The 20,847-nt window shown below is 38.9% G+C and overlaps 1 long non-coding RNA gene across 4 annotated transcripts in view; it reads left to right on the top strand.

Annotated features, from left to right (window-relative positions):
• Positions 1–19,921, top strand: part of LOC110344980 (uncharacterized) — a 168,525-nt gene extending 148,604 nt beyond the window's left edge. Inside the window, exons 7-8 of one of the 4 annotated variants that reach the window (XR_015444206.1) lie at positions 5,619–5,687; positions 17,677–19,921. This is a non-coding gene — a long non-coding RNA (uncharacterized LOC110344980). The remainder of the gene's footprint in view (positions 1–5,618; positions 5,688–17,676) is intronic. The other 3 variants (XR_002387984.2, XR_002387983.2, XR_002387989.2) reach the window with 3 other exon arrangements.
• Positions 19,922–20,847: the final 926 nt, after the last annotated feature.

Consider the following 20,847-nt stretch of genomic DNA (forward strand, 5'->3'; position numbering starts at 1 on the left):
TCGCCATGCACTAAATTAAAATTGAAATAGATTAAAGATCTAAATATTAAAATAGAAATGCTGAACCAGTTGGAGCAGAGGTTAGGTAGAACTCTTGAAGACATCGGTGCAGAAAAAGATTTTATGAACAAAACCTCAGTTGCCCGTGAACTAGCACAATCAACAAGTGGGATCTCTTCTTATTAAAAACTTCTGCACAGCAAGAGAAACCACCAGGAGTGTGAAGAGACAACCCACAATGTGGGAAAAAAATCTTCACCTGCTTTTCCTCAGACAAAGGTCTACTATCTCGAATCTATAAAGAACTTAAAAAGATCAGACCTCCCAAATTTAAAGACCCAATCCAAAAATGGGCATCTGAAATGAACAGACATTTCTCAGACAAGGAAGTAGAAATAGCAAATAAATACATGAAAAAATGTTCAACATCACTGGTCATTCGAGAGATGCAAATGAAAACAAGGCTAAGATTCCACCTCACTCCAGAAAGAATGGCTGCTATCATGAAATCAACCAATAACAAATGCTGGAGGGGCTGTGGGGAAAGAGGAACCCTGGTCCACTGCTGGTGGAAGTGTAGACTGGTGCAACCACTATGGAAATCAGTATGGAGGTACCTCAAAGAACTAGGACTGGAAGTCCCATTTGACCCCGCTATTCCACTGCTGGGGATCTTCCCCAAAGAATTAAAAGAATCATACCACAGTGATATATGTGCACCCATGTTCATAGCAGCACAGTTTGTGATAGCTAAAACTTGGAATTAGCCCAAATGCCCATCAACTGGAGACTGGTTAAAGAAAATGTGGGGATTTTTTAATAAAATGGAGTACTACTCAGCTATAAAAAATGAGAAATTAGAGACATTTATAGCTAAGTGGATGCACATTGAGGTGATACTCTTAAGTGAAATAAATAGGACACACATGTGGAAATACCGAATAGTTTCTCTGGTGTGAGAAACTGAAAGTGTAAATAAGGACTAAATGTATAATAGGTAATGTGAAATAGGAAGAAAAGGGGCAAAGGGGAAGAAAGTGGGAGGGCTAGGGGAAAGAATAGAAGGGAATGGGATTAATATGAGAAAATGGAAAAATAGGAACAAAATCTTTGTAAATAGGGAGGACTGGAGGGGTTGAAGGGAGGGCTGGGCAAGGGTGAAAAATAAGAACCAAGAGAGACTATGGAAAGCTGCGAATTTCCAATGATGAATGTCATTATATTGTATACCTAAAATGTACCAATGATTAGAATGAATAATCGAAAATGTAAAATAGGAAGAAAAGGTCCAAAGGGGTAGGGGTAGTGGGAGGGGCAGGGGAAAGGAAAGAAGGGAACGGAAAAATGATGAGAAATGGAAAAAATGGAAATAAAGCCTTTGTAAATAGGGAAGGGTGGAGGGGGTGAAGGGAGGGCTAGGAATGGGGAAAAAATAAGAACCAAGATGTATTATGTAAAGGTACAATTCCCAATGAGAAATGTAATTGTGTTGTATACCTACAATGTACCAATAAAAGAATTTAAAAAAAAGAAATTCTGCTATTAGGATCTGATGGGGTCTGAGGAGATCCCCCAGAGAGAAGATGGGAAAGTCAACATACCGCACTCACAGAGTAGTTGTAGGGTCTTTGTGTTAGGTCACAGAAAGGAACCTCAGGATGTCTCAGTGAGAAGCACAGGAAGGTTTATTAGCCAGAAGAAGTTCACATTACAGTGGAGCACAGGCACTCACAGAGACACATGATGGTCTGGATTGGGGGGTTTTAAGTGATCTTTGGGGGGCTTAAGATGAGTGAAGTAGAATGTGTGTTCCTACTGTCAGGTTACCCATTTCATGGACTACGTTAGAATGTAAGCCATTTGTGTGCATTTGAAATTTAGAGACAAGCTGCCCGCTGAATAGTGCTGCCTCTTGGAGGATGGAGGTCTATGGAAGGAAAAACACAGGCTCAGTTTAAAAGTTTATTGTATCTTTAAGACCCTTAGCATTTTTGGAGTAAGTTTCTTAGAAGTGAAAAGGTATTATTATATCCTTAAGTAACTTTGATTGTGTTCTGAATCTCCAGTTTTTTGAAAGGTACAATTTAACTCAGTTCCTCATACTGGTTTACAAATGCTCATGCCATAGTTTTTGAATGAAAATATGTGCCTTAGCATAATGGTAGCTGGCTGTGCATCTCAGTAACTGTGCTAGGGAATACAGGAAGCAACCTCTGCATTCATCCACTTGGTACAATGAACAGCAAGGTGTGTGCATGTGTGTCAAAGTGTGAACAGGTGAGTTTTACCCATGTTATGAGCTGTGTTCCTTTTTTGTGTATTGATAATTTTTTATTAAATGTTTCTTTTGATTTTTCTTGTGGAATTAGCCCAATTCAGTTATCCTATGAAAATCTGCTTTTACAACTTTGGGAGGAGGTTGAAAGTGAGTCATTGGGTGACTTGGCTACTAATGGTGACTTGGATCATGTAAGCTGAAGAAGTTAGCAAGATATGACAGTCAGAGAAGTACAAAATAAAGACCTTGATTCAGATGAGGAAACAAACAGTAAAGTAAATAAATATCTGACTAGTCAAAATGGTACAAAATGGTCATATATACCCAAATGCTCCAACATTAGAACTAGGTCAGAAAATGTTATTAGGTTCTTGCCAGTAGTGAAACCTATTGGATAGAATGCCAGCATTGGCATTTGGTGCTGGAAATTGTTTGTAATGGAAAATATGCTCCAAGATGTTTTGAAATAAACTAATAATGAAATACAAGTAAAACATTCTATGTGCATCAATAGTAATACTCAGAAATATATTTATCGTGACATCTCACTATCTGAACAAAAAGCCTTCAGAGAAGAACTTTAGCATTCTAATTGTCAGAGTCTAAAGGATTTATGGGGAAATGCCAGACATGGTATTGAGATTTTTAGAATAATAATGACATTCAAGAGATTTAGTTTCCTTCAAAATTGCCTATGTTTTGCTGACAAAAAGACCCACCAATAAAAAAAAATTGACAATTTGGCTGCTATCCACTTATTTCTTGAAAGCTTTGTATCAAACTGTCAAGCAATTTATACACCATCCAAATACATGACAGTTGATGAATACCTTGCATCATTTCATGGTTGTTGAAGCTTTCAGCAATATATGCTAAATAAACCTTCCAAATATCCTATAAAAATATATGCCTTGGTGGATGTGAAGACATTTTACACCTTAAATTTAGAAATTTATCCTGGAACTCAGCCACCAGGTCTTCATTCATGTAGTAATAAACTGTATGACTTTGTGAACAGACTTGTTGCAGGTATTCCAAAAATAACCCAATGTCACATTCAACAATTGGTCCATTAGTTACTCATCACTGTTACCTTTGCTAAAAGAACACCAGTTGACCAGCACAGGAACTATTTGCAAGAATAAAGCTGAGATTCCTGAAAAAATGTTGCAAGTTCACAATAGAGAAATGGACAGTACAATCTCTGGATTTCAGAAAGATATAACATTGGCCTCCTATATGGTGAAGAAAAACAAAGTAGTGGGCCAGGGATTTAGCTGAGTGGTTCCAGTGCCTGCTTCGCAAGCTCAAGGTACCAAGTTCCATCCCCGGTACCAAAAAAAAAACAAAAACAAAAAGCAAAGTAGTAATAATACTGTCAAAGTTGCATCATTATAATAAGATTGATAGTGAGGCCAGATGTGGTGGTGCATGCCTGGAATCCCAGCACTCACACTAAGGAGGCTGGGACAGGAGGATCCTGTGAGTTCAAGGTCAGCCTATGCTACAAAATGACTTCAAGGCTAGCCTGGACTACATAGGGAGACCCTGTCACAAACAAAAAAAAAAACCAAAGTAACAAACACAGATTGATAATGATTCCTCAACACAAATGAAGCCAGAAATCGTCACATTTTACAACAAAACAAAAGGCAGAGTAGACGTTGTTGATGAGTTATGCAGCAATTATGATGTTACTTGAAACACAAAGCTTTGGCCAATATTGTGTTTTATGCAATCCTATCAGGCATAAATAGTTTCATAGTTTACAGAGAAAATAACAACAAAATAACAGAGAAATTTTATTAGAGGATTGGGACTGGAATTGATAAATGATCAGTTACAACAGAGGAAGAACAGTATGGATCTGCCCAAAGAACTCCTCAAAAGAATTCTGGAGCAGACCACTAGAACCTCCTAAGAAAACAGGAAGATCAGTAAGATGTCAAGAATGTCCTTCCAAAACAGACAGGGAATCAAAACACATGTGCTTGCGGGGGATTTAGCTCAGTGGTGCCACCACCTGCCTCAGAAGTGCAAGGTCCTGAGTTCAATCCTCAGTACCAAAAAATTAAAATACATGTGCTATCAGTGTAAGTGATATGAAACATGCTGTTTTCACGTGTGGAAAATTTCCTTAGGTATGATAATTGAAGTAAATATATTATTTTTGTGATAGAGTTTTATTTGTGTTTTCATTATAGTTCACATAGGAATTTATTTCTGCTGTTATTTTTTTATTTAGTAAGCGAACAGTTGATATATAAATGTTAATGTCTATTCTAAACAATATATTTCTCTTTCCTGCTAAGTGCGTATAATACATTGTGTGATGTAATAGGAAGCTCCTGACAAAAGTGGAAGGCAAGAGGGGTGACAAGTATGGCCTGTCAAACAGGAAAGGAAAGCTAAGCACCAAGCCCGGGCAACTTAATGACTTGATGAGATGCTGTTTAAAAATTAAAATTAAAAACAGAGCTGGGGATGTAGCTCAATGCGGAGACCTGCAACCAGTATAAGTAACTTCCGTCCTCCCCCACTTAAACTAAAAAGCAGTCATAGAAGAAACAACACAGAACTTTGAGTTTGAAGGCCTGGGTTCTAGTTTTGACTCTGCCATTTCTCATAGGACCATGAGTTTACTGTGGTAGACAATGGTCAGTGTAAGTGGGAATGCCCAGCTGAACTAAATCAGGGTAGTTCTGAGCATAAAAGACCCACCTGAGGATGGTTGCCAATGGCATAAAAGGAGAATGGGAGGGGAGGATTGCATGCTGTAGATTTCCAGGAGAAGCTTTGTTGTGGCTGGTTTTCCTGATAGAAACATCGCTGTTCTCATCTTGGAGGAGCTTGTGTCCTTGCTGTCCCTGGGGATGGCTGCTGTTCTCTTCAGGGAAGCTCTGGTCTTCATCTTGAGTGTCGCTTCCTGGCTCCATTGGAGAGCCCTTGGCACAGATCCTTCACCCCGCCGGCACAGACTTCCTAGCTTCCACCACTGGCCTTTGGGCCTTCCTGGTGCAGATTGTTGATACGGACAAGCATGATACATTGCCATGGGCTCTAGCCCTTCGGCTGGACTCCTGCAGGAAATTGCTGTGGGATCCAAGTCCTTGGCTGGATTCTTTGGGTCTCTAGCGTGTGGACAGAGCTCTTGCACTCTTCTGCATTCGACTTTTGCAATGAATATTATAAAATAATCCAATAAATTATGTGTCCTATATTAAATCTATTCCCTTGCAAAGCCTGACTACAACAATAGACTAAGCCAGATGTAATAAAATTAACCTAACAGCAGGCACTCCTTAATCAGTACTGTGTACTTTCTCATTGACAACCACAGGAACAAGCCTGGTGCTGAGTACAGTGGCAAATCTGATCTGAAGTTACCTTAGAAGACCAATCATTGCAGGTATTCTTGGTGGGTTTTGAATCAGAACTAGGCTGGATTGGCTCAGTGGTGCCGCACCTGCCATTGCAAGTGCAAGGTCCTGAGTTCAATCCCCGGTACTGCAAAAACAAAACAAAACAAAATCACATTGATCTTTGATCTTTGTTTCTGCCCATGCAATTCCAAGAGACTTTTATTATGCTTCACTGTATCCTTTTATAAATTTTTGATGGAAATATTTCTATCTGTGACAACCCTGTGCAATGAAGATTCAAGTATATGTGGGTGAGGCAGGTAAATGAGAGATCTAACATTCACAGAATGTCTAATTTTCCTATACAAAAAAAATTATCATATGTAGGCTTCACAAGAATACTTACACTTAATCATTTTATGTATTGTACTGATGCAGAAAATTAAAATGCTGTAACTTGCTAATAAATAGTAAAGGTAAATTCAAACCATTTCTGTTGATTTCCAAAATGTAGACTCTTTTAACCATATTTTACTGCCTTCCACTCTCTTATAACACATTGTACAGGAGATTGGGCACTTATGTGAAAATCACTAAGATATTTCACATCCTGATTCCAGTGTGTAAACAGATTAGATGCCGTGTGAAGCATAAAATCACATGGAATGATTAAGAAAAATAGCAATGATAATCTTTTTTGCTTTTAATTAGAATCTGTTAGAAGGAAGGATATGATTTTAATTTTGCATAATGAAGATAAAAAGCTAAAATTGTATACATACAATTAATGAAGACAAAAAAACCTTGAAGGTCCAAAATAATGTTTTATATTAAATACATTTTTTTTTTGGTACCAGTAATTGAACTCGGGTCCTTGCACTTGCACAGCAGGCGGCGAAACCACTGAGCTAAATCTCCGGCCCATTAAATACAATTTTATTCAATTGTCTCAAAATAGAATATGTCAAATAGCATATTTTTATGGTAGTTCATAAAATATAAATATGTAATATGAAAGTCTTTCTGTAGTTAGAGTTAGGGACTATGAGAAAAAGATTGCCAGATAAAATTACCAGGTAATAAACCTTTTAGGAAAGAATGGAATAGGGCCAGGAATTTAGCTCTGTGGCACTGCACTTACCTCGCAAGTGCAAGGTCCTGAGTTCAACCCCCAGTACCGAAAAAAATAAAGAATGGAATATAGACCTCTGTGAACTATGTGATATCATACAAGTGTTGTTATTTGTGTTATAATCAGATGAACATGAGAGTATGCACTTTAACGTAAGCAGCTGTCTCACAGTGATGAAAATTTACCACCTGGTCTATATTGTTGAAATTATGTGTTGAAATTATATTTATCATGTAAACAGTGTTTGGTATGTTTCTTTCCTCTCTGTAAAATATTAAAAGGAGTAAAGGTAAGTTAAAAAATAAAGTAATAAATGATCATTTCCTATTGCATTCTTTTTACCTTTTGTCTTTCATCAAACTCTTGATTCCTTCTTTTCTCCTTGTCTTTCCTTTTCAAAGATAGAGATATTAGAGATGGGAAGATAGTGGAATTGTTTTTAAATTGTAGCTGTTTTGACTTTATCCATCTAGGACTGCTATCACTGTGGGCTGTGATTTGGTGCTGGCTTCTGTGAGCTCTGTTTTGGTTAGCCAGTCACCCTGTTGGCTTGGAATTCTGAGCCTGAGAAGGTCTCTCCTACAGCACAAAAGATGCCAGCAGCAATCTGCTCCCAGTGAGTCTTGGATGTCACCCACTTCAACACAGAATAGGCTTTGGACTTCCTTTCCTTTAGGCAGTGCTTCTATTTTCAGTTTCAGAAAACTAAACAACCATTTAAAAGAGTATTAGTACATATTAATTATACACAATAATGGGTCTCATTTGGGGATCTTGGTACATGCATTTAATATACTTTGATTATTTCCATCCCTCATGATCTCTCCCCTCATCCACTTCTTTTTATCTCAAATAGTATTCCTTATACTTTTTTTTTAAATATAAAATTTATTTATTTATTTATTTTCTTAAATTCTTTTATTGGTACATTGTAGGTATACAACACATTTACATTTCTCATTGGGAACTTGTACCTTTACATAATGCATCTTGGTTCTTATTTTTTCCCCATTCCTAGCCCTCCCTTCACCCCCTCCACCCTTCCCTATTTACAAAGACTTTATTTCCATTTTTTCCATTTCTCATCATTTTTCCTTTCCCTTCTTTCCTTTCCTCTGCCCCTCCCACCACCCCTACCCCTTTGGACCTTTTCTTCCTATTTTGCATTATCGATTATTCATTCTAATCATTGGTACATTTTAGGTATACAATATAATGACATTCATCATTGGAAATTTGCACCTTTACATAATCTCTCTTGGTTCTTATTTTCACCCTTGCCCAGCCCTCCCTTCAACCCCTCCACTCCTCCCTATTTCCAAAGATTTTGTTCCTAGTTTTCCATTTTCTCCTATTAATTCCATTCCCTTCTTTCCTTTCCCCTACCCCTCCCACTTCCTTCCCCTTTGCCCCTTTTCTTCCTATTCCACATTATCTATTATACGTTTTAGTCCTTATTTACACTGTCAGTTTCTCACACCTTATACTTTAAAGTTTCATCTTCCTCTCTCCCTCTTTCTCTCCCTCCCTCCTCTCTATCTTCCACTTCCTCTCTCCCTACCCTCCCTAGATTCCTCATGCAAGAGAAAACATGTGTTCTTTTTGAATCTGGCTTGTTTTGCTTAACATGATGATCTCAAGTTCCATTCATTTTACTGCAAATAACATAATTTCATTCTTTATGGCTGAATAATATTCCCTTGTGTTCACATACCCCATTTTCTTTATCCATTCATCTGGTGATGGACACCTAGGCTTAACTATTGTGAATTGTGTCACAATAAACACAACAAGCATGTAGGTATCTCTATAATATGTTGTCTTTAACTCTTTTTTAAAAAATTCTTTCATTGGTACATTTTAGGTATACAATACATTTATATTCATCATTGGGTGCTTGTACGTGTACATGATGTATCTTGGATCTTATTTATTTCCCCCATTACCTGTATGCCCTTCACCCCCTCCACCCTTCCCTATTTACATATATTTCATTTCTATTTTTTTTCTCATAATTTTTCCTTTCCCCTTCCCCTCCCACCACCCCTATACCTTTGGTCCTTTTCTTATTTCAAATTATCAATTATTCATTTTAATCATTTTAATAGTTACTTATACTTTCAGTTTCTTACACTATAGAAAAGATTCAGTATTTACACATTTGTGTCCTACTTATTTCACTTAAGAGTATGACCTCAATATGCATCCATTTAGCTATAAATGTCTCTAGTTTCTCGTTCTTTATGGCTGAGTAGTCCTCCATTTTATTAAAAAACCACATCTTCTTTATCCAGTTTCCAGTTGATGGACACTTGGGCTGTTTCGAAGCTTTAGCTATTACAAACTGTGCTGCTATAAACATGGGTGCATATATATCACTGCACTATGATTCTTATAATTTTGGGGGGAAGATACTCAGCAGAGGAATAGCTGGGTAAAATGGGACCTGTAGACCTAGTTTTTGAAGTATTTCCATACTGATTTCCACAGTGGTTGTACTAGTCTGCAACCCCACCAACAATGGAGAAGGGTTCCTTTCTCCCCACACCCCTGCCAACATTTGTTATTGGTTGATTTCTTGCTAGCAGTCATTCTTTCTGGGGTGAAGTGGAATCTCAGTGTTGTTTTCATCTGCATCTCTCGAATGACCAGTAATGTTGAACATTTTTTCATGTGTTTATTTGCTGCTTTTATTTCTTTGTCTGAGAAATATCTGTTCATTTCAGATGCCCATTTTTGAATTGGGTCTTTGTATTTGGAGGGTCTGATTTTTTTGAGTTCTTTATATATTCTAGATAGTAGACCTTTGTCTGAGGAACAGCTGCTAAAATTTTTTTCCCACATTGTAGGTTGCCTGTTAGCTCTGTTGGTGGTTTCTCTTGCAGTGCAGAAGCTTTTTAATAATATGAGATCCCAGTTGGTGATTCTTTCTGTTAGTTCCCATGCTACTGAGGTTTTGTTCATAAAGTCTTTTCCTATGCCAATATCTTCAAGAGTTCTACCTAACTCATCTTCCAGAACATTTAGTATTTCTGTCTTAATATTTAGATCTTTGATCCACTTTGATCTTAGTTTAGTGCATGGCAATAGGTATGAGTCTAGTTTTAATCTTTGGCAGGTTGAAATCCAGTTTTTCCAACACCATTTATTAAATAGGCTATCTTTCGTCCAATGAGGGTGGTTGGCTCCTTTGTCAAAGATGAGGCGGCTGAGTATGTCTGAAGTTGTTTCTGCATCTTCTAATATATTCCACTGATCCTTGGGTCTGTTTCTTTGCCAGTACCATGCTGTTTTTATCACAGTAGCTTTGTAGTATAGTTTCAAGTTGGGGATTGTGATAACCCCTGCCATGTCTCTGTTGCCTAGAATTGCTTTTGCTATTCTAGGTTTCTTCTGCTTCCAAATGAATTTTTGGATTGTTTTCTCTAGATCTGTGAAGTATATTGTTGGAATTTCAATCAGCATTGCATTAAATCTATATACTAGTTTTGGAAGTATGGCCATTTTCACTATATTTGTTCTTCTTACCCAGGAACAAGGGTTTTCTTTCCATTTTATTATATTCTTCTCAATCTCCTTTTTCAGAGTGCTGTAGTTTTCAGTGTAGAGGTCTTTTTCTTCTTTTACTAGGTTGATTCCTAGATATTTCATCTTTTTGGATGCTATTATAAAAGGAATTGTTTCCCTAATTTCTCCCTCAGTGAGTTTGTTATTTGTGTATAAGAAGGCTATTGTATTTTGAGTGTTGACCTTATATCCAGCTACTCTACTGAATATGTCAATTAGGTCTAGAAGTCTTTTGGCTGAGTTTTTTGGGTCTTCTATGTAAAGTATCATATCATCAGCAAATAATGACAATTTAACTTCTTCCTTTCCTATCTTTATTCTTTTTATTTCTTTCTCTTTTCTAATTGCTGTGGCTAATGTTTCCAGAACTATATTGAACAGGAGTGGTGATAGTGGGCATCCCTGTCTTGTTCCTGATTTTAGTGTGAAAGTTTTCAGTTTTTGACCATTTAGTATGATGTTGGCTGTTGGTGTTTCATAAATACCCTTAATCAGGTTGAGATAAAGACCTTCTATCCCAATTTTCTGTAGCGTTTTTATCATGAATGGATGTTAGATTTTGTCAAATGCCTTTTCTGCATCTATTGAGATGATCATATGGTTTTTGTCCCTGGCTCTGTTAATATAGTGTGTTCCATTTGATTTACGAATGTTGAACCATCCTTGAATCCCTGTGATAAATCCAACTTGGTCAGGGCATGTGATCTTCTTGATGACACTCTGCATTCTGTTTGCCAGTATCTTGTTGAGGATTTTTGCGTCTATGTTCATTAGGGAGATTGGCCTGTAGTTCTCTTTTTGGGTTGGGTCTTTCCCTGGTTTTGGAATCAAAGTAACACTTGATTCCAGGATTAAATTTGGAAGTATTGCTTTCCTTTCAGTTTCCTTGATGAGTTTAAAGAGTAATGGCAATAGTTCTTCTTTAAATGTCTCGTAGAATTCAGCAGTGAAGCCATCAGGACCTGGGCTTTTCTTTGTTGGTAAATTTTTTATTACATTTTCAATTTCACTCATTGTAATTGGAGTGTTTAGAACTTCTATATCTTCTTCATTTAATTTTGGCAATTCATATGTATCTAGGAATCTGTCCATTTCTTCTGTGTTTTCCATCTTATTGGCGTATAGGTTCTGGAAGTAGGTATTGATGATCCTCTGGATTTCTGCTGGTTGTAACTTCACCTTTTTCATTCTTAATTGCATGGATTTGAGCCTTTTCTTTCCTTTTTTTGGTAAGGTTGGCTAAAGATTTATCGATTTTATTTATTCTTTTGAAAAATCAACTCTTTGATTCATTGATTTTTTTGTATCATTCTCTTAGTCTCCATTGCATTGATTTCTGCTCTGATCTTTATAATTTCCTTTCTTGTATGAGCTTTGGGTTTGTTATACTCTTCTTTTTCTAGGAGCTTGAGGTTCAGCATTAGGTTATTTATCTGGATTCTCTTTGTTTTCCTAATATGAGCATTCACTGCTATGAATTTCCCATGTAGAACTGCTTTCATTGTGTCCCATAGATTCCTGTATGTTGTACTGGCATTATCATTCACTTGTTGAAACTGTCTAATTTCTTCTTTAATTTTCTCTGTGGCCCATTGGTTGTTCAGGAGAGTGTTATTCAATTTCCATGTTTTTGTGGGAGTTTTGAGGTTTCTCATGTTATTGACCTCCAATTTTATTGCACTATGGTCTGATAACATACAGGGGGTAACTTCAATTCTTTTACATTGACGTAGACATGTCCTATGAGCTAGCATGTGGTCTATTTTGGAGAATGACCCATGTGCAGCTGAAAAGAATGTATATTCTGATTTTGTGAGATGGAACACTCTCTAGACATCTATTAAGTCCATTTGTTCAAAAGCTTGGTTCAGCTCTAATATTTTGTTGTTGACTTTTTGTCTAGATGATCTATTTGTGACAGTGGGGTATTGAGGTCCCCCACTGTAATTGTATTAGTGCTTATTTGGTTTTTCATGTCCATTAATATTTGTTTTGTATTGTTGGGGGCATTTGTATTTGGTGCATATATATTTAGGATTGTCATCTCTTCCTCTTGGATTGTTCCCTTCACAAGGATATAATGACCATCTTTTTCTCTCTTAATTAGTTTTGATTTGAAATCCACTTTGTCTGCAAATAAGATTGCTACCCCTGCTTTTTTTTCAGGTTCCTGTGGCATGGAGAACTGTTTTCCATCCTTTTACTTTCAGTCCATGAATTTCTTTTTGAGTTAGGTGTGTTTCTTGTATACAGCATATTGCTGGATTTTGCTTCTTTATCCATTCCTTCAGTCTATTTCTTTTAATTGGTGAATTGAGGCCATTAACATTGAGTTATAATTGATAAATATTGACTCATCCTTGTTATGATGTTTACTGTTGTTGGCTCTTTTATTTCTTATTTTTCCCCCTTTCCCTTTATTTTCTTGCCTTGCCTGGTGGATTCCCTCTGTTGGGCCTCATGGAGTTGTGACCTTCATTGTCTTTTTCTAGGATATTGCTTAGAATTGTTTGGAGTGCTGGTTTGGTGTTCATGAAATTTCTCAGGTGTTCTTTGTCATGGAAGTATCTAATTTCTCCATCGATTTTGAAAGATAATTTTGCAAGATACAACAGTCTAGGTTGGAAGTTACTTTCTTTTAGGGCTTGAAATACTTCACTCCAGACTCTCCTTGACTTGAGGGTTTGGGTTTAGAAGTCTGCTGTGATTCTGATGGGCTTTCCTTTGTAGTTGATTTGTTTCTTTTCTCTAACTGCCTGTAGGATTTTGTTCTTCTTTTGGGTTTACAGGATCCTGACTATTATATGCCTATGTGTAGACTTTTTTTAATCATGGCTAGTTGGAGTTCTATATGCCTCACTTATCTGTATGTCCAATTGTCCACCTCTGTCTGGGAAGTTTTCTACCATTACTTCTCTGAACAGTTTTTTTTTTTATGTCAATTGTACTTTCTCCTGTTTTTTCATGGACTCCTGTCAGTCTTATGTTATTCTTCTTTGCACCATCTAGCAGCTGCTAGTTTGATTTCTCATGGTCTCTTTCTATTTTGAAGAGATCTCTGTTTTCATGGTCCTTAACCACAATCCTGTCTTCTATATCTGATATTCTATCATCAGATTCCCCTAATCTGCTGTGCATGCTTTCATTGGAGTTTTTAATCTCCTGAATATCTGTTTGAATTTGTTTCATGGATTCCATTTATTCTTTTTTTTCTTTTTCTTTTTTTTTTTTTTGCTTAAATTCTTTTATTGGTACATTTTATGTGTACAATACATTTACATTTATCATTGGGTGCCTGTACCTGTACATGATGTAGCTTGGTTCTTATTTTTTCCCCATTCCTAGCCTTCCCTTCAGCCCCTCCACCCTTCCCTATTTACAAAGACTTTGTTTCCATTTTTTCCATTTCCCATCATTTTTCCTTTCCCTTCTTTCCTTTCCTCTGCCCCTCCCACTACCCCTACCCCTTTGGACATTTTCTTCCTATTTTGCATTATCAATGATTCATTCTAATCTTTGGTACCTTTTAGGTATACAATATAATGACATTCATTGTTGGAAATTTGCACCTTTACATAATCTCTCATGGTTCTTATTTTTCAGCCTTGCCCAGCCCTCCCTTCAACCCCTCCATCCCTCCCTATTTACAAAGGTTTTGTTTCCATTTTTCCATTTTCTCATATTAATTCCATTCCCTTCTTTCCTTTCCCCTACCCCTCCTACTTCCCCTTCCCCTTTGCCCCTTTTCTTCCTATTTCACATTATCTATTATATGTTTTAGTCTTTATTTACACTTTCAGTTTCTCACACTAGAGAAACTATTCGGTATTTATACATGTATGTCCTATTTATTTCACTTAAAAGTATTGCCTCAATGTGCATCCATTTAGCTATAAATGTCTCTAATTTCTCATTTTTATGGCTGAGTAGTACTCCATTTTATAAAAAAGCACATTTTCTTTATCCATTCTCCAGTTGATGGGCATTTGGGCTGTTTCCAAGTTTTAGCTATTACAAGTTGTGCTGCTATGTACATGGGTGCACATATATCACTGTGGTATGATTCTTTTAATTCTTTGGGGAAGATCCCCAGCAGTGGAATAGTGGGGTCAAATGGGACTTCCAGTCCTAGTTCTTTGAGGTATCTCCAAACTGATTTCCACAGTGGTTGCACCAGTCTACACTCCTACCAGCAGTGGAGCAGGGTTCCTCTTTCCCCATAGCCCCTCCAGCATTTGTTATTGGTTGATTTCATGATGGCAGCCATTCTTTCTGGAGTGAGGTGGAATCTTAGCCTTGTTTTCATTTGCATCTCTCGAATGACCAGTGATGTTGAATATTTTTTCATGTATTTATTTGCTATTTCTACTTCTTTGTCTGAGAAATGTCTGTTCATTTCAGATGCCCATTTTTGGATTGGGTCTTTAAATTTGGGAGGTCTGATCTTTTTAAGTTCTTTATAGATTCGAGATAGTAGACCTTTGTCTGAGGAAGAGCAGGTGAAGATTTTTTCCCACATTGTGGGTTGTCTCTTCACACTCCTGGTGGTTTCTCTTGCTGTGCAGAAGCTTTTTAATAAGAAGAGATCCCACTTGTGGATTGTTTGTGGTAGTTCACGGGCAACTGAGGTTTTGTTCATAAAATCTTTTCCTACACCAATGTCTTCAAGAGTTCTACCTAACCTCTGTTCCAGCCAGTTCAGCATTTCTATTTTAATATTTAGATTTGTAATCCATTTCAATTTGTCATTATTTGCTGATGACATGCTACTGTATATAGAAGACCTCAAGAACTCCTCCAAAAGTCTTCTAGACTTAATAAACAAATTTAGTAAAGTAGCTGGTTACAAAGTCAACACACACAAATCAATAGCTTTCCTCTACACAAATGACAGACTCACTGAGAGAAATAGGGCAAATCATTCCTCTCAAAATAGCATCCAAAAAACTGAAATATCTAGGAATCAACCTAACAAAAGAAATCAAAGACCTCTTCTCTGAAAACTATAGCACTCTGAAAAGAGAGATTGAAGATGATATCAGAAAATGGACAGACATCCCCTGCTCCTGGGTAGGAAGGATCAATATAGTGAAAATGGCCATACTTCCAAAACTACTATATAGATTCAATGCAATTCCAATTAAGATCCCAGCAGCATACTTCACAGACCTTCAGAAAACAATCCAAAAATTCATTTGGAGCAAGAAGAGACCCAGACTAGCAAAAGCAATTCTAGATAACAGAGACATGGCAGGGGATATCACAATCCCCAATGTGCAACTATACTACAAAGCTACTGTGATAAAACAGCATGGTACTGGCAAAGAAACAGACCTGAGGACCAGTGGAACAGATTAGAAGATGCAGAAACAATTCCAGACACACTCAGCCATCTCATCTTCGATACAGGAGCCAAACACCCTCACTGGAGGAAAGATAGCCTCTTTAATAATTGGTGCTGGAAAAATTGGGTTTCAACTTGCCAAAGATTAAAACTAGACCTATATCTCTCACCATGCACCAAACTAAAATCAAAATGGATTAAAGATCATTTAAAGATTTCTTTTTATGCTGGCCATTCATGGCTTCCAGCATGTTTCTGAGCTCGTCTATTTTTTAATCTCCTTCTGTTCTAGAGCCTCTAATCATGTCTTTCATTCTGCTCACCATCTCTGTAGTTATCTGGGAAATTATTGCTGTTTTGAATTTTTCTAGAGCCTCATTCATGTGTTTTGTTACTTCCTGTGCTATCAGTTCAGGGTGTCCAGATGGTTGATTATCAGACTTTTCTACCTTGTTTCCCCCAGAATTTGCCTTTTTGGGGTGGAAGTCTGAATTTGTGACTTGCTTAAATGTTTTCTCATTTCTGTTTTGGGTACTGTCCTTGGTTTAATTCCTGGGTTGATACTTTGAAGTTGCTTATTGTAAATATCTTTGTTGATATATTCAGAACACTTATGGAATGATTGCTTCTCAGAGGTGTCTTCCAGATATAGCTGATCTTTAGGTTTTGACTCTCTAATGGCTCTGAGGCTGTCTCATTTTCATTACACCAGGAAGAACAACTGATTAGACCAATCACAACACCTTAGCCTGAGTGATACAATCAGCAACACAATAGCATCAAGTACCTCTTAGAAAATGACAATTTGTGATAGTTATTAATCTATCACCTTTAGCTGTGTGAATTAAATAAAAATCAAGGACCAACCCAACATATGTTTATAGTGAATAACCTCTTCAATATATCAACTTTACCCTTCAGGATGGGGAGTTAGAAGGAGTTGGGGAGGGAGGAATAGGTAAGTAGAAGGATAGGGGAAGGTTAGCAGTGAGGCCAGAGGGCACAAGCAAGAGAAGGAAAGAGAAGAAAAGAAAGATAAAGCAGAAATATGAATTAGGGGCAGAACAGGAACACAAAGGGAGATGAAGAACAATGTGGGTCAGCAAGGGAGTGAGGCAGAGAGAGAGAGAAAGAAAAGAGAAAAGAAAGAAAAAGAGAAAAATAAAAATTTAAAAAGGGTAGCAAAGAAAAAAATTAAAAATAAGAGCAAAAAAAATAGTGGTAATTTTGAAAATAACAAATAAAAGATAAAAATGAAGGGCCTCCTTCAGGGTATGTCTCTTCTGTCACAATAGACAATGTGGGCAGCAGTGTGCAGCTGTAAGTCCAATGAGCCTCAGTAAGCCAGTCACAGGCTCATGAAATTCAGGCAGATTTCTGGTTTCAAGTCCCAAGTTGAGCTCCCTGTATTCCTGCAGGGTTGAACTCTGCAAGGTTCTACTGCAGGTTCCAGTTGGCTTTCCCCTGAAGACAGTCCAGGTTCGGATGGGAGGTGATGATCCCTCCAACTTACCAAGTATGGTGGTATGTTGTGCTTTTATTGCAGAGACTCTCTTCACTTTTCCAGTGGGCTTCAGTTCTCATCAGGGAGGCTGAGAGAGGCCCTCTATCTGTTGTTCACTTTTGCAGCTCAGGACAATGGCCTTTATGCTCCCCTGTGTGTCTGTAGTGTGGATTCAAGTAGCTGTATGGCCAAGAGGTGGGGGTGGGGCGCTGTTGTTGCAGGCGCCAGCACTGGCCAAGCTGGAGGCTGATGGGCAATCCCAGGGGTCCTCACTGGTTCAGTCTCCTGGTCAAAAGTGGGCGGAGCGAGCTGGACTGAGCAGGGAGCCCTCAGCTCGCGCCTGCTCTGCCTGCACACACGGCCAAGCTGGAGGCTGATGGGCAAGCTCTGGGGTCCGCAGCGGCTTGGTCTCCTGGTCGAAAGTCTGTCTTTAGTTCTTATGGGAATATATCGAAGCTGAATCAAATGGTTTCTCTCTCTTTTTTTTAGGAATATCCATACTGACTTAAAATTGATCAAAGACCTAGTTATAAGACCTGAAACTTTGATACTGCTAGAAGAAAACATAAAGGGAATACCTGAAGTAATAGGCCCAAGTAAAACTTTCTGAATAGAACTCCAACAGCACAGGAAATAATAACAAAAATCAATAAATGCACAGTAAAGGAAGCAATCAACAGAATGAAGACTAATCAACAGAATGAAGAGTAAAGGAAGCAATCAACAGAATGAAGAGCAGAATGAAGAGCAATCCCATTACAGAATGGGAGCAAATCTTTGCCAGCTACTCTTCTGACAGAGAATCAGTCTCTAGAATACATAAAGAACTAAAAAAGCTTAACACCAAAAATATCCCAACCAATAAATGGGCAAATAAATGGACACTTTTCAAATAAGTACAAATGGCCAATAAGTGTACACTTCCCTTTTAGTCCTCAGGGTCCCCTACAACTTTAAAAAAAACTAACAAATTCAAGGTGGAGTTTAAAAGGCATGTGAGAAAATTAAGGGCAAAGAGGTCCAGGAGAGGTATATGTATTTAGAAATTGGCCTGCCCTCGCATCATGCTTATCAACTTGTGAAACCTCCTACAACCTGTTATTGTGACCCTGGAACAGAGCTGATGATCCATCCCATAGTGAGAAATAAAATGCCTAATTCTTGATCTGCACTTGTGCAGTTCCTGTCAGGCCTTGGATGTCCTTAGGACACAGTTACATCCTTCTTTTTGTACCCTAATTTAGTTCACTTTCTATTGCTCGGACAGAATGCCACAGACTGGATGAATTATAAAGCATAGAAATTTATTTGGCTTAAAGTTTTGGAGGCTTGCAAGTTGATAACAATGGCAAGGGGCTCTGTGCTATATCATGACACATGAGACAGAAAAAAAGGGAAAGAGGAAACCAAACTCAAACACAGTCTCTAGCTAACCAACCCACTTTTGTAGTAACTTAACCATTCCCACCATAACATTAAACTGTTCACGAAGGCAGAGCTCTAGTAGCTTAATCATCCCTTAGATATCTCACTTCTCAATTCATATTACAATGGCAATTAACTGTCAACACGCTTTCTAGATGGGACATTCAAACTGTAGCAAACCCTTAAGTAGGTCAGCCTTATCAGCCTTGCTGTTGGTGTGGTTCTAATTCCGGGGTCAAACACTTTGGAAACTGAACCCCTTTCCCCACTGCACACATGATACTTTAGACCCTCTAAGCTTGATTTGCCAGTTTTTCAGCATTCAGCACAAAGCATTCCAATAGAGCCCACGGCACTGTTGTCTCTCAACAAAGTTCCTTTGTGCCAAATGCCTTCCTCTTTTTTGCCATCAGGCCACTTACTGGTATGGTATACCTGTGTTGTAGGCAGAACAGTGGTTCCCCCAAAGATGTCCATATCCAAATCCCTAGAATCTATAAATCTGTTGGTTTACGTGACAGAGGAAAATGAACGTTGCAGATGGAATTAAGGTTGCAGTGTGAGACCTAACTAACTCCATTTTAAAGTTTGACTCCATCTTAAAATAAGACAGTGAAGTGGCCTTGACATAAATTCTACTTCACTGAAATCAGCTATTCCCCTAGTCTCCTTTGTGCCCATAAAATAATGATAAAATGTCCTTGCTGTGGGACAACAGATAAAAAAAGACACAGCTCCTAACTCAATCCTCTGTCTGTCCAAAAAACAGATGCTCCCGGACCCATTATCTATAGAACATTCTGTCAATGTGCTGATTGTTCCTTTTTCCCATAAACTCTACATGTAGCCACCCCTCAACCCCCCATGCTTGCTAAATATCAACCAATCATGTTACTGCTAAATGGAACATTCCCCAAACCTTTCAGTAGCCACAATAAAAACCCTGCTGATTTGAAATTCAGGGCTCTCAATCCTGATCCACTGCGTCGGTGACAGTTGAGTGCCCCTGCTCGAGCTTGAATGAACGACCCTCGTGTGTTTACATCGGGATCAGCTCCTTGATGGTCTTTGGGGACTTCGCGATCTGGGCACAACATTTGGGGGCTCGTCTGGGATCCCCAAGACCCTCAGGATTCCTGTACCGGAGGGTGGATGCTGGCTGGTGAGTGTTTCTGTGTCTGTAAAGTCTGGGGCCCATTTTCTGGGAAGGTCAGCAAATGGTCTAGGCAGATGCGCTGCGAGGGCCACCGACCCGGGATCCTGGAAGACGTTCCGAGATCTTTCTGGAGGGGGTGGAGTGCCCTGTGAGTACGAGTCTGTGGGACTCCTAGGGGGATGGTGTGGTGCAGGTCGCTCCCGCATTAAGGCATGAGGCCATAATAGTCCCATTTTCTGTATTGTCTCCGATCGGGTGGGGGATGATTTTGTCTTGCTTTCTGCTTTTCTGCTGTGTAAACATTTGTCTGTTTCTTGTGTTGACTTGGACTGAGACGATGGGACAGACTGTGACTACCCCCCTTTCCTTGTTAACAGGTCGTTTCGGGAAAGTTAAAAAGCGAGCGCATAATTTGAGTTTAAAAGTTAAAAAGGGAAAGTTAATCACCCTTTGCAGATTAGAATGACCAACTTTTAAGGTAAACTGGCCACCAGAGGGTACATTTGACCTAGAAACAGTCAAAAGAGTTAAAAAAATTGTTTTTCGTCCCCAAACGGGACACCTGGACCAGGAACCATACATCGTTACCTGGGAAGACCTGGTGCAGAACCCTCCCTCTTAGATCAAGCCCTTTTTGCCTCCACAGAAGCAGCCGCCTGCGGCAGTCCTAGCAGTGTGCAAAAAAACCACCAGAGGAGACTGCCGGAGAGGAGAAACCAAAACAAAACCCACGGCGCCGCTTTACCCAGTTCTCCAAGGAGGAACTGAAGAAGATCTCCTTTTCCCCCCCTCCCCACCACCCGCACCCCGCTCCTCCACTCCCTCTGACCCCAACGGGGGTGGAGGGAAGAGCGTGGGCAGGGTTGGAGGGAGGAGCCCCGGCGGAGGCCGGGGAGAAAATACATGGCCGGGCGGACATTGCTAGAGGAGATGGCCCCGCCCAAAACACCCGCAACCACACGCAGCCTCGCCGGTGGCGGGGCCAGCAGATTCCACTGTCTTCCCGTTGAGGGCGACTCGACCCCCTGATGAACATGGCAATCAGCCTCTCCAGTATTGGCCCTTTGCCACTAGTGACC

The sequence above is a fragment of the Heterocephalus glaber genome, unplaced genomic scaffold, assembly GCF_053883595.1.
Source record: "Heterocephalus glaber isolate CG9 unplaced genomic scaffold, H.glaber_assembly_v1.0 deba00001600, whole genome shotgun sequence".
In the NCBI taxonomy this organism is placed as follows: domain Eukaryota; kingdom Metazoa; phylum Chordata; class Mammalia; order Rodentia; family Bathyergidae; genus Heterocephalus; species Heterocephalus glaber.